The sequence below is a fragment of the Orbicella franksi genome, chromosome 14 (genome assembly GCF_964199315.1).
Source record: "Orbicella franksi chromosome 14, jaOrbFran1.1, whole genome shotgun sequence".
NCBI lineage: Eukaryota > Metazoa > Cnidaria > Anthozoa > Scleractinia > Merulinidae > Orbicella > Orbicella franksi.
Genome location: NC_138158.1, coordinates 16,319,265 through 16,335,180, shown reverse-complemented (window position 1 = coordinate 16,335,180; position 15,916 = coordinate 16,319,265). Strand labels below are relative to the sequence as shown.

Below are 15,916 nucleotides of genomic sequence, written 5' to 3'. Positions count from 1 at the left end.
TTTGATGAGAACGGAGGAAGTGGGTAAAAAGGATAACACCTGGACTGGCAAACGTTTGGCCACGTGAGTGGCCGTTTATTAAATCAGTAAAGTGTACAGCATTTATTTGCCAATCACTCATCCCTAAGGAAGAGGTAAACCTTTAAACGACCTCGTTCTCAGCAAAGGTGAGGGTGAAAACCGCCACAGCCCGGACGCAAAAGGAAACCGGGCCACCCCACCCGAGGCCCACGCAGTGCACACGAAAAGGCTATTAACATACAGAAAGATAAAGTCAACGAACGAGCCAAGACTTAAATAAGACTGGCTCCTGCTAAAAATTTCAACGTGTCACATAAAGTAAACTAAGTGAAAAGACACTAAAGGTTTTAACCAATGAGATTGGCCCCTGCTCAAACTCATAGAATACTAAAGATACTTAACTGAAAACAGCACCAAAGCTTTAATCAGTGAGATTAGTCCTTAATCAAACTCACTGGATATTAAAGATACTTAACTGAATAAAACAGCACCAAAGCGTGAATCAATGGGAGTGGCCCCTGCTCAAACTCATTGAGTACTAATGAAACCAAGCTAAGGCTTTAATCAATGAGATTGGCCCCTGCTCAAACTCATTGAATACTAAATTACTTACTGAATAAAACAATGACAAGGCTTTAATCAGTGAGATCGGCCCCTGCTCAAACTCATTGAATACTAAATTACTTACTGAATAAAACAACGACAAGGCTTTAATCAATGAGATTGACCCCTGCTCAAACTCATTGAGTACTAAAATTACTTACTCAATAAAACGATGCCAAGGCTTTAAACAATGAGATTGGCCCCTGCTCAAACGCATTGAATACTAAAACTACTTACTGAATAAAACAACACTGAGGCTTTAATCAATGAGACTGGCCCCTGCTCAAACTCAGTGATAAGTAAAATGCTGTTAACAAGGTAGAAAATAAGAGTGGCCGTTGCTCAAACTTGTTGCATGGGAACGCAGGAAGATAGGAATCTAACGGATTACTGAAAGATGCCCCTCGAGATTTTGGCTAGTGGCCTACTGATTATAGGGAAGGGGTCCTTATGTACTTTAGGAAAGTGTTAGACTTCCAACGCCCAAAGCGTCTAATCTGCGAATCAGAAAAGCCTAGAGCGGCGGCCCACGAGGCAGCCCCTATTCGGAAGCTGTGAGTTTTGTACCGGTCAGTTTCAAGACTGCAAAATGAGAGAGCCCAATTAAGGGAATCAACAAATTGTGATCTACGGACTGGGGAGCTGTTTGGCCAACAAAATAAGGGACTAGAAAGGTGTCCTCTAACGCTTAGATACTCAACAATAGTAGTAACCGGACAGATCGGTTGCGATTTGTGAAGTAAAATATCAACGGGTTGAGTGGGATTGCTGTGCTTGAAGAATCTCATGGTGAATTTAATGGCACTGGTCTCACCATTAGTGGATGCAAAGCTGGAAATTTGGTTCAGTTGAATAACATTCTTGGAGGACTGACGACTACGAAACGTAATTTCTCCTACCCGAAGGGCTGCAAAGAATGGCTATGGCACACATGGCTTTCATTAACTTCCTATGGTAATCACCTGATACGGTGCTAGAAAAGGCATTAACGATTCGTTCCAATAAAGGTAATGTAATGGGGAGTCTCGAGTCTGCAACAGATGGATTTAGCTTAGAATAGCCTTTTAAGGCAAGTTTGACTATGGGGCATTGAGTCGGGTCAGGAAAAGAACCCAGCCGATGAACATAACCAATAGAGGAGATGTAGGTGAACACCGTGGATGCTGAATATTTGGATTTGGCTAAATAAGCTATGAATAAAGCTGAATTATGGATGTTAACTGGGAGAGACAAGGCCTCTGGTAGGTATATAGAGAGGAGGTACTGATGGATCCCCGTAACAAAGAGCTCAGGATTTCTCCCAGTTCTGCGGAAGGAGAGGTGGCGGCACAACGGTTGGACTCTCCTCGACATCGGGGGCCAGTGTTTTTAATCGCCCCACCTGTAAACGAGACAGGCTGTCGGCAGGGATATTTTTCTTGTCCTGAATGTGTCTAGCCCTAAACAGAATGTTGCGCTGAAGGCATGTCAGAAATAGTTGACGGAGAAGATAAAGCAATTCCTCACTTTTAGAGGTTTGCTGATAAATCATATGTACGACACTGTCGTTATCTGTAAAGAATAAAATCCGTTTATTGGCCAAAGAATCTCCCCACATCCGCCCCACGAGGGCAATGGGAAAAAGTTCCAGGAAGGCGATGTTTTAATGAGTCCAATCACTAGGCCACTTGCCGTGTGCCCATTTCCTACCAAAGACAATACCGAAGCCCAATGATTGAGCAGCATCGGTGTAAAATTTAAGGTGAGACGAAGAGTACCAGGCGTCCTGAAGGAACATGGATTTGCCATTATGGGATTGAAAATAATGATTTCCATAGTGCCAAATCCTTTTGGACATCTTGAGTTATCCGGATGTAGTGGTTAGGGCGCTTAACCCCAATTGTAATGTTGATTAGGCGGCGCAGAAAAACTCGGCCAGGTATAATAGCGCAGCATCCAAAATTCAGTAAACCAATGAGCGACTGAAGCTCCTTCAACGTTACTTTTATACATGACAAAGTGTGCTCAATTGTTGACAAACACTTCTGGATTTTTTCTTGAGGAAGCCTGGCCTCAAATGCTAAACAATCTAGTTCTATACCCGCAAAACTCAATAAGTTACAAGGTCCTGCCGTCTTCTCCTGCGCTATAGGAACCCCGAGCTCATTGCAAAGGTCAAGAAAAAGAGCCAATTGTGATCCACAACGAGAAAGCGACTGATCGATTATCAAAAAATCATCCAATATATGAATGATATTCTCTACACCAAGTTTGTGTCGTGCTATCCACTCTAACGAAGAAATGAACTCCAAAAAAATGCGGCAAGAGGAAGAGCAGCCCATCGGCACGCAACGGTCAACATACCATTTCCCTTTCCACTGAAACCCTAGCAGCTGATAATCGGAAGGGTGAACCGGTATAATGCGGAAGGCACTTTTAATGTCGGTTTTTGCCAGTGCACTGCCCCTCCCAGATTTCTTGATCAAAGAAATAGCATCATCGACTGTGGTATAGTGATCAGTTGAAAGTTCTCGGGGGATTCCGTCATTCACAGAGCTACCCTCCGGGTATGACAAATGTTGAATCATTCTGTATTCTCCTTTAATTTTCTTCGGTACTACCCCCACTAGGGAAACCCATAAGGGGTCTACAGGAGGGGTGTCGAATCAATGACCCCGGGGAACTTCCGAGCAGACAGAAGGTTAGGTGCAAATGAGCTTTTCCTTTCCCAACGAAATCCAACTTAAAACCCTGTGTAAATCCGTTGATAATCTTGTTTCTAAGCATGTGGTCATAGTCTTCTAAATGATGAGAAAGTTTAGCTGCGATTACCGGAGTTGGTAGAATTTGGGGGTTCATTAGGTTTACTTGACTTTTGCCATGGTCTAGTTTGTGGGCATCGTGAGATAGCGTGGCTGCCCCCATATCTGAAACAAGTATGCTTGAAAGAGCAACCACATTGGGCACCTGAGTGAAATTTGAAACACTAACCCCGAGGGGTGCTAGAAACGCCCTGTTTGGGACGGAAATTAGCCTGAGCTCCGGGCTTAGGAACTTTATGAGCCCTGAGCCATATCTCTGAATGAGTCCGGCCCCAAGGTAATGGATCAACCTCCCTCAGTTTACGGAAGGACTCATCATAAAATCGCCAGTTGCCTGATCGCGATAACAACTCTCTTACTATGGACATGTATTTCATCAGGCTAGGGGCCTCGCTTGGTGATGTGATCTCTCACAATAAATAGCGGCGAATACTAAGAAGGCATTCGTCCACTGTTCTATGTTAGTGATCCACAGCTTTTTCTGGTTAGGAATTATTGCTAAGGTTTGCTGCCCCCCAGATTTCTGGAGTTTGAAACTGTAGGACTCATCAGGGGGTTGCACAGTTAAGAGCAAACCCAGGTCAATGAATTCATTACCCCAGATCTTATTCTTAGTCTTAGCAGAGACTGAGAACCTAGGGGAACAGCAACAGACACAAATTGATTCTTACTTGTAGTTGCATCACTGGATGTCTCTGTTGCCTGGTTTACCCTTGTTATTTGTTGGATTGCCTCTGTAACTGATCGTTGGACCAAAGGCGTCGAATCAGGTTGGTGTTGAGCAACAGCAGGAAGAGATGGGCTGGGTGTATTAGAGGAAGCTCGAGAACTGGTCTGATCTCTGAAAGTTTGAGTGACGGCAACTGCAATCCTTTGGATTGCTGATCCTCAGACACTGCAGTGACACTAGACCTGATAGAGTTTTTGGTGCGGGAAGGGGTACTGGTACTGGTTACTTTACGCTTCTTCGATGAGGTGGTCCTGACAGGAGGATGGGGGCAGCGTTTGGGCGGCATCTCAGTTCCTATTGGTAGGAAGTAATGCTTCAAACATTAAGCAAAAAATTCCTGTACAGAGATACGGGGATCAAACGTTGCACAACGTCCTGTGCACCACTGTAAACTATATAGAGCATCAAGTGTGTGTGATCACAATTATTCACACAACGGTGCGTAACACATGAATGGCACAGGACAAGGCGTACACATTGCCTGGCCGAGAAGATCATGCTACACCGTGGAATATTGTACAGGCACAAACAGAGTATAAATAACCCCAACATGTAAACCTGATAAAAACAGGGTATAAATAACCCTGATATATAAGCATCATGCCAATAGGGTATAAATAACCCTAACAAGTAGACATGTTAAATATAGGGTATAAATAACCCTATTATATGAGGATCATGCCGGCAGGGGAAAAATAACCCTAACACATAAGCATGGTAAAAACAGGGTATAAATAACCCCAATATATAAGCATCATGCCAGAAGGGTATACATAAACCTAACATGTAGGCATGGGAAACTAGGGTATAAATAACCCAGACAAAAGCGTAATACCAGTGGGGAATAAATAACCCGACAAAATGACAGGTAGCATGATACATGCAAAATATAAACAAGCCGCCCCAAACATATATGCCAGCTAACAATGGAGTGTACATAACACCCAAAATATCAGAATGATACAATTAAGTACAAATATACCCACAGTGTAGAGAAGATATAGGGGATAACTGAATGCCCGTAAGAATATTTATAGTAATAGAAATGCGCATAATGGGCGTAAATGACTCGAGCGTAAGAAAATCAGGACAATAAAATGCTGACCTAAATTAAAATAGAACAAATAATTATGGCTGCAGCTGTTTGATGGCAAATAGAATTGCCCCACGATAGCTTCTAAACAGCAGTTGCTCTCCACGTCGATTTAAATGAATTCCATCCACATCGAAGATGTTGAGCGAAGGACGTGCAAGCCCACAGTGTCTCCAAAATGTAGCATGCTCTTTTGTTGATATCGATAGTGTATTTTTAGCCAAGAGTTCAAACTTGATACCGCCGAGTTGTACTCGGGATAAGATTGATTCTTTCGAGGCAAAGTTTGACAAACCACAACCCAATCCACACTAAATTCAACCCGTAATCGATCGATCAGGGTGATAATCGTGGAGCCGACCGTTTCGAGGTCAGAGCTAATATCGCAAAGGTCATTCGAACCGATCTCCAGCACTACTACGTTCGGTTGCAATACGTGGAGTTTTACCAAATCAAACTGCATAAGCTTATCAACCGTTCGGCCGCCTATGCCCGAAAGGAATACCCGGCAAGTCTCTTCAAGATTCAGGTTTCGTGAGGGTCTGTTCTTGTTTGCGAACGCTTTTAAACGGCGAACAAATGAATGACCCAACAACAAAGCGCATGGTTTGACCTCTTCTGGATTTGACATGCTAAATCCCCGGGGAATCAGAGCATAAAAATCGAAAATAGTACTGACAAGAACACCAACCGCACAAAATTAAAACAATACCCAACTTGAGTCCAGTCAAGAGGAAGGATGGTGGAGAAAAACCTCAGATGAAATTCTAGCACGATGCTTTCTTCAGTCGACGTGGAGGGAGAGAAAGCGCATCGAGGAATGTGACGTCATAACCGTGCGTAGTACCGGAAGTCCCTCAGTCGGAAGTGAGAACGGAGTCATAACAAGCATCTTAAAACCATTTATTTTACCGGGTAAAATAAATCTCCTTTAAGATTTTCTTCCTTCTCTTCCCCATTCTGGGCTTCAGAACAATGATTATACGGTTATCTGGTCTCAGGGCACCATCAAAACGTGACCAATTAACTTCCATTTTTCCTCTCCGATTTTGTTCAAGAGAAAGTGTCCCGTTTCCATGTTAAATTGTCATATTTCACCAAGTATTGAAATACATTGAATAGAAAGATTCTACAAGGAACAATGAAAAGGCTTTCGGGGGGGAAAACAGGACTACATGGAGAGTAGTGGATTATAGTTCAGTATTTCATCTTGTGATGGCTTGTATAAAAATAAATAAATGGAAATTTCCATTCTGGCAAAATTTGAAATCTCTTAACGGATTACCTGTTTTTCTGTTTAGCCGATGTTTTTTTCTTTCCCTACTTCTGATGTATTTCTATTGCAAGATGATAAAGCAAGTTAATAGCCGGCTCCCGACCACACATGAACGTAATACAATTAAAACACAATATACTTTGCCTCTTTAAATATAACTCAGAATGAGAAAATGAGAACACTGTCCTACTGTCAAGGAATATTCTTTAAAATATATATAATAGTAACCTTACTGAGCTTCGTGAATCTAACCCAAGGTCCTAGATGTCTTATTTGTGTCATCGCATTTTTTTTCCTTGCCGACGTACTGCGCAGGCTATCAAATGACTAATGTCTTAACAAGTTTGTTTACTTCTGTTTTCAGAACAACCCACTATCACTGTACAACCACAAGCTCATGAAAAAACTGAGGGAGACACCGTTACTTTATCTTGTAAGGCTGATGGTAATCCAGTACCGACAATATCATGGACTGTAAATGGGTCCCCAATAAGTGTAAGAGACAATTCCAGGATCAGTTTTTCAGAAAACAAACAGCAGTTGACAGTAAGGAATGTGGAAAGAACAGACAGCGGAGTCTACAGATGTGTGGCGAGCAACAAATTTGGAAATGCTACATCCGATGCTGCTTCACTGGATATTCAATGTAATGAAATATCTGATGTTGATTTAGTTACCAACTGTGACGAAAGCTCTGATTCTCCTTACAGTACAAAGCAATTTATCGTGCATTTTACTCACCGTATTTGTTTGGTTGGCTGTGATCGTATAGTTCAATTATATCGTTGGCATCGAATTACCTTGTCACATCACTATGGACAATTGGATTGCCACACTAAGAAGTGGCGTCATTTCAACATATAACATAGCGTGATGATAGCATTGCTACTAACTATAGAGACAGTGAGAAAGTAAAAGCTAATTTTCCCATCTAACTTTTTGGCTCCAGTGGACAACACAAACCAATAAGGTTTAATTATTACTCTTATATTCTTACGTGTTTACCCACTAGCTGAAATCTAAGCTTCTTCTAAGTTTTTACACTCGGATTACAAAAAGAAATACCCGAGAGTCCTTTTAAATCGAACAATGGCTTCAAGCGTTAGAACTAGTTAGCGACCACTCCTGAACTCGATATCGGTGGATCAAATAAGATATTGCAAAGCTGGCACCTTTCTTTTAAACAGAAAAAAAGAAAACAACAACAACAACAGGAAACATTAACAGCAACAATCTTCCATCATAAGCAGGCGAATATTAACGTTAAAAGCCGACGTTTCGGCGTCATCGTGACACCATTCTCAAGGCAAAGTGAACGAATAATGCGAAGATTTGATTTGTATACAGTCTCTACAAATTAGCATAATAACAAAGGATCACAAGTTCTTCAAGTGAATACCTTTGCGCGAATCGAGTCCGTTTGCACGTTTACGTCGATTTCTAACGTTAAAATTCGCCTGCTTGTGTTTTAAGAAATCGTTATTGATTAATCTTCCATCATTATGTTTTCTTAATTTTTTCTTTTTTTTAATTTTTACCATGTATCTTTCTGTTTTTTGTTCTGTTAGTTGCACCTGAGATCTCCAAACGTCCAAAGGATACTCGGGCAGTGGAAGGACAAGATGTTGTTTTCCACTGTTTGGTAGAAGGAAATCCAAAACCGAGTGTTGGGTGGACAAAAAATGAAGAAGAATTGAATTTAGCAGCAAATCCACGACTAAGCTCAGCTATAATAGACGACACACATAATTTGACAATAACTGATGTTCATCTACCAGACGCTGGTCAATACAGATGTCTAGCTAATAACAGTGTCGGTCAAACTACTTCATCTGCCGCGACGCTTATAGTGGAAGAATATTGTAAGTATTGAAGCCAATTCACCAATCAATCAAAAACCGCGGCAATGGATTTTCATCTTTTTCGACTTCAATAGGAAAGGGAATTTGTTAATTTTCCAATGCAAGCAAGTTGCAAGCAAGTTTGCTTGGCTGAAATTACCAGCTCATGCTTTCGGAGCGAAGGGTACAGTACCTTACGGAACTTTACGACTCGAGATGTGCCTTAACGAATTCTAATTCACAAGCCGGATTTCTGGTGCATAGAACCAAACCTTAAGCAAAAACACGGTAACCCAGATTTTTAACGCAAAAATTAGAACCGTGCCTTAATTTACCTAAGTTCACAACTCATATTACCAATTTAACATATGAATTGTGTGTTACAGAAATTCGTAACTTGGATGTTTCAATGTAAGCTGAAATCTGAGTTGCTCCTCATTTGAATTCACGACACGCATTTCCACTGTTCAAGGAGTGCTTTGTGGAAATGCACAGGTCGAACTTTCAAAGTGTGAGTTATAAGAACTTGCTAACCGGAGTTTTTACTTCAAAAATTCAGATTTGCAAGTATGTCACTAAAATTCACAACTCGTATTCTTACTCGTAAGTGTCAAAAAATCGGAGTTGCGTTATTCGAAACAAAGCAAAATTACAGCTGTGTTGCATTGTATTTGTTACAAAGATGCACTACTTGAATTTTGGGATGAACTTCAAATCCTTGAGGTGCTTTATCGAAATTTACAATTCCGATTTCCATGGCAGAAATCCGAATTGTGAATTCATTGCAGCAATGTGAGACCCATGCCAATTTTTGCTTAAAACATTAGATTTGTGCTTTATTGAAATTTCCATCTGTAATTTTGATTTAAAATTGCTAGTTTAAGGTTTTGTGAGTTGTTTTTTCAACCAGGCCCAGGATTCGGCTGGAATGCTTCTTTTTTTGATAAGATGGTAAGGAAAGGTATCTGGTAATTTTTTAATTGTTATTATTATATCAGACATATATTTGCATTGTAGATCTGAATTTATGATATACAATCTAAGTAATATGAAATTTGTAACGTATTGACCAAAATTATTTAATTACATAATCTCTGTATCTTAGGATGCTAATACATATTTTATATTGTAATCATTTTTTTTTTTGTTTTTGTTTTTGTTTTTTTTGTTTTTTTTTTTTTTGAGAGAGAGAGAGAGAGAGAGAGAGAGAGAGAGAGAGAGAGAGAGAGAGAGAGAGAGAGAGAGGGAAGCCAGATTATACCAGAAAAAAAGACATGGATGACCGGTTATAATCATCTGGATTATCTTTCATGGATTCGTCAAGGTTTTACAGCTTTGTCAATGTTCGTGCTACAAAAATCCTCCTAACGTACTAATAACTGATCAAATGTTATAGGGTGCAAAGCCGTCAATGGTGTCTCTGCACAGTTTGAACCGATTTTGCGTACCTTTTACAGCGCTATCAAATTGTGTCTTGATTTTTTTCCGCATTCTCCAAGAAATGAAACAAAAGGGAACAAGAAGAGGGAGAATATGGAATTCGCATGACGTTTATTGCAATTACCAGGTTTCACTTGACAAAACTGGAACCGAAAAAAAAAAACGGATAGTAACCACGTGATCAACAACGTAAAATCATCCTTTTGTAAAAACATCCTTTAAGGTATCAGTATAACCCATTTGACCATCCGCGCGCGGTCCGCTCTAGCGTTCGTGGCTTTAACAAAAACCCAGATAAACCGTATATTTACTGGAAGCTTAATAACTACAGATTATGACCTGACCTGTTTAAAACGGTAAAAATTTACCGTGTTTCGAAAATGTGAATATATTTACAAAGCTTCACGAACCCATAAATCAAGGTACACGCCCGCTAAATTTAGGTCGGAGAAAACGATTAACATGGCATCCGTTTCTTCACACATTGACCTCAAAAACCGTGTCTCAGATTTTTGGCACATGCGTTTGTTATTATTTTACAAGAGGATAAAGTTAGAAAAAGGAAAAAAATAGGACTGCCCGCGAAAAAAAGGCATAACTTTTTAATGAAAAGAGTAATCAAAATTCGCAGACACCGTTTTGTCGGCGTTCGTTCTGACAACATTCTCTCCGAATTTCAGCCAATTTGGTCCAGGGGCTGCCGACCTGGAACTCGAAATGCACGTACAACTCGCTTATTTTTTACTTTCGAGAAACAGAGAAAAAATAAAATTCGGCGGCATCCAAGTGTTATGAGATTATCACACCAAGGGAGACACCGCAGAGGAATCAACTTTCTGTATAACAATAGGACTATGACAGTTAACATGGAACAGGTACAAATTTCCGCGACGGCGCGCGGTAAATTATTCACCAGTGAATAAATCGCTTTTTCATGTGCGAAGTCAGAAATCCAAAGTTAGTAAACGTGAAATTATCTTTTGATTTACTATATTAGCGTTCGAAATTTTACGTATCGGTTGACTATCTTCAAAATTATGACCATGTCACTGTTAACATGCCGAAGGCCCGTAGAAGGTTCCCGAGAAAATGCAAGCGCACAAAGGGAAACGCTGGAGAGGACGCCGTAAACGGGACTACATCGACTGATGTTGATGCAGAGGCAAAGATACTGGAAGAAATGACAATAGCTGGGTAAGAAAAAAATGTTGCACTGCTGATTCTAATTTTGTACAATCGATCTGCCTGTCAATTTCGTCCACTTCTCTTCGTCAATCTCCTCTGCTTCGACAGTTTCTCGCAACAGTATTTTAGCCCGGCTTGCGCTCATTTCGGCTTGCTCGCTGGCGTCGTAATCGCGATCGTTGCCGCGTTCATCCAGCAATTTTTCTTGATTGTAAAACGACCCCTTTGCCGCTTTCCGCTAATTTAGCGGCCCACTCTTTGTTGAAAGTGTTTTTTGCCTTCTTTGGCCCTCCTTTAGTCGATGAAAACGGGCAAGATCGCTCTGTCTTCTTCGAAGACATCCGGCACTGATTATGGCGCGCGAATCGCGTGTCAACTCAGCATGATCTTGATGTCATGTGACTTCTTGCCTCGATAATTAATTCATTTGACAGAACTTGTCAACTCTCAATTAAGTAATTAATATGCAAAACAATCTTTCTCGCACAATAACTAGCGGCAGATATAAGATTTTTTCGTGGAGTTTTTTTTAGCTAAAAGATTACTTTAAGATTTAGCCAACCGCTTAAAAAAGTAAAATTATGGAAAACTGCAAATTTTCCCCTTACTGAGGGACCGTTCATTTTTTATGAGGTAGGGGGGGCTGGTGGATTTGGGGGGGGGGGCCATGCGAAAAAAATGGCTTTCGAGGGGGGGCCATCCCAAAAAAATAAGGGGAAAAGGGGGGGTCACGTGAAATATTTTAGTAAAACTTTAAAATGGCATAATGTTTGAATACCAAAAAAATTGCTATAGAATAAACATAGAAGGCAGGATACAAATTTATTACAAACTTTCCTTCTGCTTTAAAAAAACGTTTGGCGACAAAAAGCATTTGTAGCTACTGAAAAGAAGTATTTAACACTGTTATTTTCGAATGCAACTTTCACTGGCACTCATCTTCATCTCCGCTGTCGTCGAGTTCTTCGTCGCCGCTTGTACTGCTATGGGAGTCTCTTTCACCAATGCTGCAAGAAGCAGCAATACTTTCCGTCAGAGTGTACTCTTCAGGGTACATGAAGGTGTAAACATAATCTCTGACTTCCTGCTCAAGGTTGGTGGGGATTCTGCTTCTTGCAGCATTGGTGAAATAATTCCCTTCCAAGAGCTGTGCGATGTATGGCCCATCTCTTCTAAATATCGACGTGGCAACATCCTCAACTTTAAGACACTCTTCCGGGACGGCCGTTCTAGGAGGGTACACAAGGCATTGTGGAAGATCATTTCCTAACGGGTTTCGAACACAGATTCCATAAACTCGTTGGACGTTGTTTTCAGTCCGCTTCCTCTTTCTTTCATTTGACTTTCTGCGGTTTTCTTTTTTCCTTCTCCTTTTGTTGATGTGCTGTTTGAGTATGCCTTTGAATATGCTGTTGTAATTGCTGTTCTTATTTTCTAGTGCTTCCATGTCCTGCGTGACCTTCGTCAACTTAGCTTCTGTACATTTGATCTGTTTTACATTAAAACTGTGGGCAAATTCTCCACCCTGCTTTAAAGCAAGCCCATTGGACTGAAAGAGTGTGGAATCGTGTTCCTTTACATTTTTCAATATGACATTCAACTTTTCCACCATTGCTCTGTGCTCTTTGATGGAGAAGTTCAGTTTTCTTCCATCACTGGGCTTCAACTGGTACCCTTGCATGGAAAACTCACTCGCCCTTTCTGAACAGCCATCCGCACTTAGAAAGATTGCTTCTTTTGCTTGTAAGATGTCAAACTGCCTGGATCGTTCAACTGTAAACCTTTTCTTAAACGACTCGTCGCTTTCGCCATTATTGCGCATTTTGGAGTGAGCCTCTTTCATGATGCTCATGTAGTAATGCGCTCTTTCCCCGATTGGATTAACAATATAAAGAAGAAAGAGCATGGAAGTGGCAGGCTGGTTTTATCTGACCCAGAGAGCGTTGCTCTATTTGCAGATAAATTTATTGTCAAATCGAAGTTTGTGGTGGATTATCTCCAGCATCTTGAAGTGCTGGAATTTAAAAGGAAAAAGAGAGCAGAAGAAAAGGCAAAGTTAAGTAGGGAGGAGGATTATCCTTGGACTGAGTTGTGCGAAGATCTAACCAAGCTTAAAAAGCTACGTGTTCCAGAACCAAACAAGTACTCAAACCACCACGGGCTTAAGCAGCATTTGAAAAGCAGCAAGAGTGAGAAAGTAGAGGCAATTGTAAGACATTCATGCTTGCAGCAGAAGAGTCCTCTCAGAGCTGGCCAACCAACACTGAGAAATGCCAGGACATTGACACAAAATGACAACAGGGTAAGTGCTGACAGCAGTGAAAGCGATGAAAGTGACAACGATGAGTATGACAGTGATGCCATTGACTCTGGGGGAGATGATGACTCAAGTGACGTCATTCTTGCATTCATCAATTCAGATGAGGAAGATGCCAATGAGAGGCCAAATGCCACATGCTCAGGGCGAGCCACAACTAGGAGATCCGAAATTGACTTCTTTTGATTTGTTTTTTAAACAACAGCTCTCTGTCGTATAGAGATTGTAAATATTGTCTTCATAGTGAGCACAATAACGTGAAGTAGGGGGATAATAGAGAAATATTAAACAAGTTGGAATCTAAATATTGTTTGTTCAATTTTTTTTTTTGGGGGGGGGGTCATCCCAAAAAATGACCGCCATAAGGGGGGGCCATGTGAAAAAATTGGTAGGCTGAGGGGGGGTCACGCGATTTTTAAATGGCGCTTCCCAAATCCCACCAGCCCCCCCTCCCTCATAAAAAATGAACGGTCCCTGATACCTTAAAACAAAGTTTTCATTCAGAGAGAAAGCGTAACTTTATCACAGAAAGTAATATTTTTAGTGTTAGTATAATATTTTTCATGTACTATCTTGAACACAAGAGACCCTGTTTTACCAAATTTCCAAACACCAAGAAGAGAGTTCAAAATACGGCGTGCAGTGGAGTATTTTTGACGAATTAACCTTGAGGTGTTTGAAAATATGGCAAAACGCTGTCTTGAGTGTTTAAGATATCATCTCAATCGAAACATTAACTCTGGGAAAACAGAAAGATCGATGCTCTGTTATGTAAAACCCTATGCTAACTATAGAGCAGATATCGAAACACTGTAACGACCATAATTACCTTTGTTTAAACTTGATGAATTTTTAATAACTTTGTACGGAAGTAGCCCTCTGTCCACACTGCAGCAGTCATGCATAAACAAAGGATTTGTATTTAAACTTGAAGATTTGCTATATTCCTGAAAAAAACCTAAAGTCAGCCATTAAAGAACGCGTATGCATGAGGAAAAAGACTCGTCTCAAGTCCTTTTGAGCTGTAAACTGCTTTCACCCTCAGTGCTTGTATTAACAGAGAATAATCATTCTGTAACTACGCTGAACAGCTTCAGTTGAGTTACCTACTGCACTTTGGCAAAAATCTGAAATAAATTCTAAGGCATATACAGCAGCGAGAACTCGGTCCAGAAACGGTTCTTCTTTTTCTAAGCAATGATTGAAAAAAAACAAACAAACAAAAAAACCGCACAAACTACCGCAATGGTATACTAGCTTAAACGCAAAGCCTAAACTTGACCTAAATTTTCAAAGGAAATTGAAATACAAACTCCACGTGGAAGCGAAGCAACCTGCAAACCATGAAAACGCTGACACTTAATATTTTTCTTTCATGTTTTCATCTTAAGTGCGGAGTTTAAGGCTTTGTTTAAAAGCAAACGTATTTGACTCGCAGTCGTTATCTGATAAGCATCGCCGCTTCGGGACTTCGCTTCTAAATTAAATATTTTGTGTTTACCTCGATGTTTTTATTGTATCATGCTAAGCCCTTTTTTGTGGGTGTGTAAATTCCTAAATTTCCTAAGCAATGATTGGAAAAAAAAAAAAAACCTATAAACTACCGCAATTGTATACTTCCAGCCAAAACCTAAACCCGACCTAAATTTTCAAGCGAAATTGAAATACAAACGCCACGTGGAAGCGAAACAATTTGCAAACCATTAAAACGCTGACACAAAAACCCTTCGCTGACACTTAATATTTTTTATTAAAAACAGCTAACGGTTTGGTGGATGGCTTTCTTAATTCTTGTAAACGGCAGAAGAGTTTATTCATGTATTATTGTATTTAACTGTTACCCGCTGACTGGAAAGTGTCTGTGTGGTAAAATCGTTGCAGAAAAAAAAGAAGTACCACGTTTTCTAATTTTTGTACCCGTCAAAAATAATCACATTCGTCGAAATTAAATAAACTTTTTCAAACTGTAGTGTTGAGCGATTTAATTTTAAGACGTGCCAGGTATTGAGGCATGTCTTCCATCTAGGCTCACTAAACACGTCCTTGGCTTTATGCGTGACCTAACAACATTATTGTGGAAATGTGAAAGACATTTGCAGACAAATCTGTCAGACAGTTATCAATGAGCGGAAGATGATTGATAGAATCATGTGATCGACGGAATTGAGAACCAAATCCACGCTTGAGGGAAGAAGGCTGCCCATCCAGTTCCTAGGATGGATTTCAAAACATTTTTTCCATTCTTCTTCATTGTACCTCTCGCTCAGGCAGGTTAGTTGTTTTATTCAGTTTCACGGCGAATGCGCAACATCACTGTAAGGCGTTTTGGTAATGTCAAATTTACATCGATTATGTACTTGCGTGAACGAAAGTATTTCTGACGGATTATATATTGGCTCGTTACTTTTTATGAAAGCTTTATTGGTGTTGGTGACCTTTCGGGTCCGCCAGTATAGTGTATAATATAAAGGATCAGAAGTCCACGAAGAGGACATGTGGTTACTGGACAGTATAAATAACCACAGTGGTGCAAAAAGGAGTTACGGAGTTTTGGTTTTATTGCAAAGTATTGCTTTAAAATTTGAGTGGTCGAAATATATGTTTTCTAT

General features: G+C 40.4%; 1 protein-coding gene across 3 annotated transcripts in view; it reads left to right on the top strand.

Annotated features, from left to right (window-relative positions):
• Positions 1 to 15,916, top strand: part of LOC145467315 (protein sidekick-1-like) — a 330,055-nt gene that overhangs the window by 296,210 nt on the left and 17,929 nt on the right. The gene's annotated exons all lie outside the window — the stretch shown is intronic.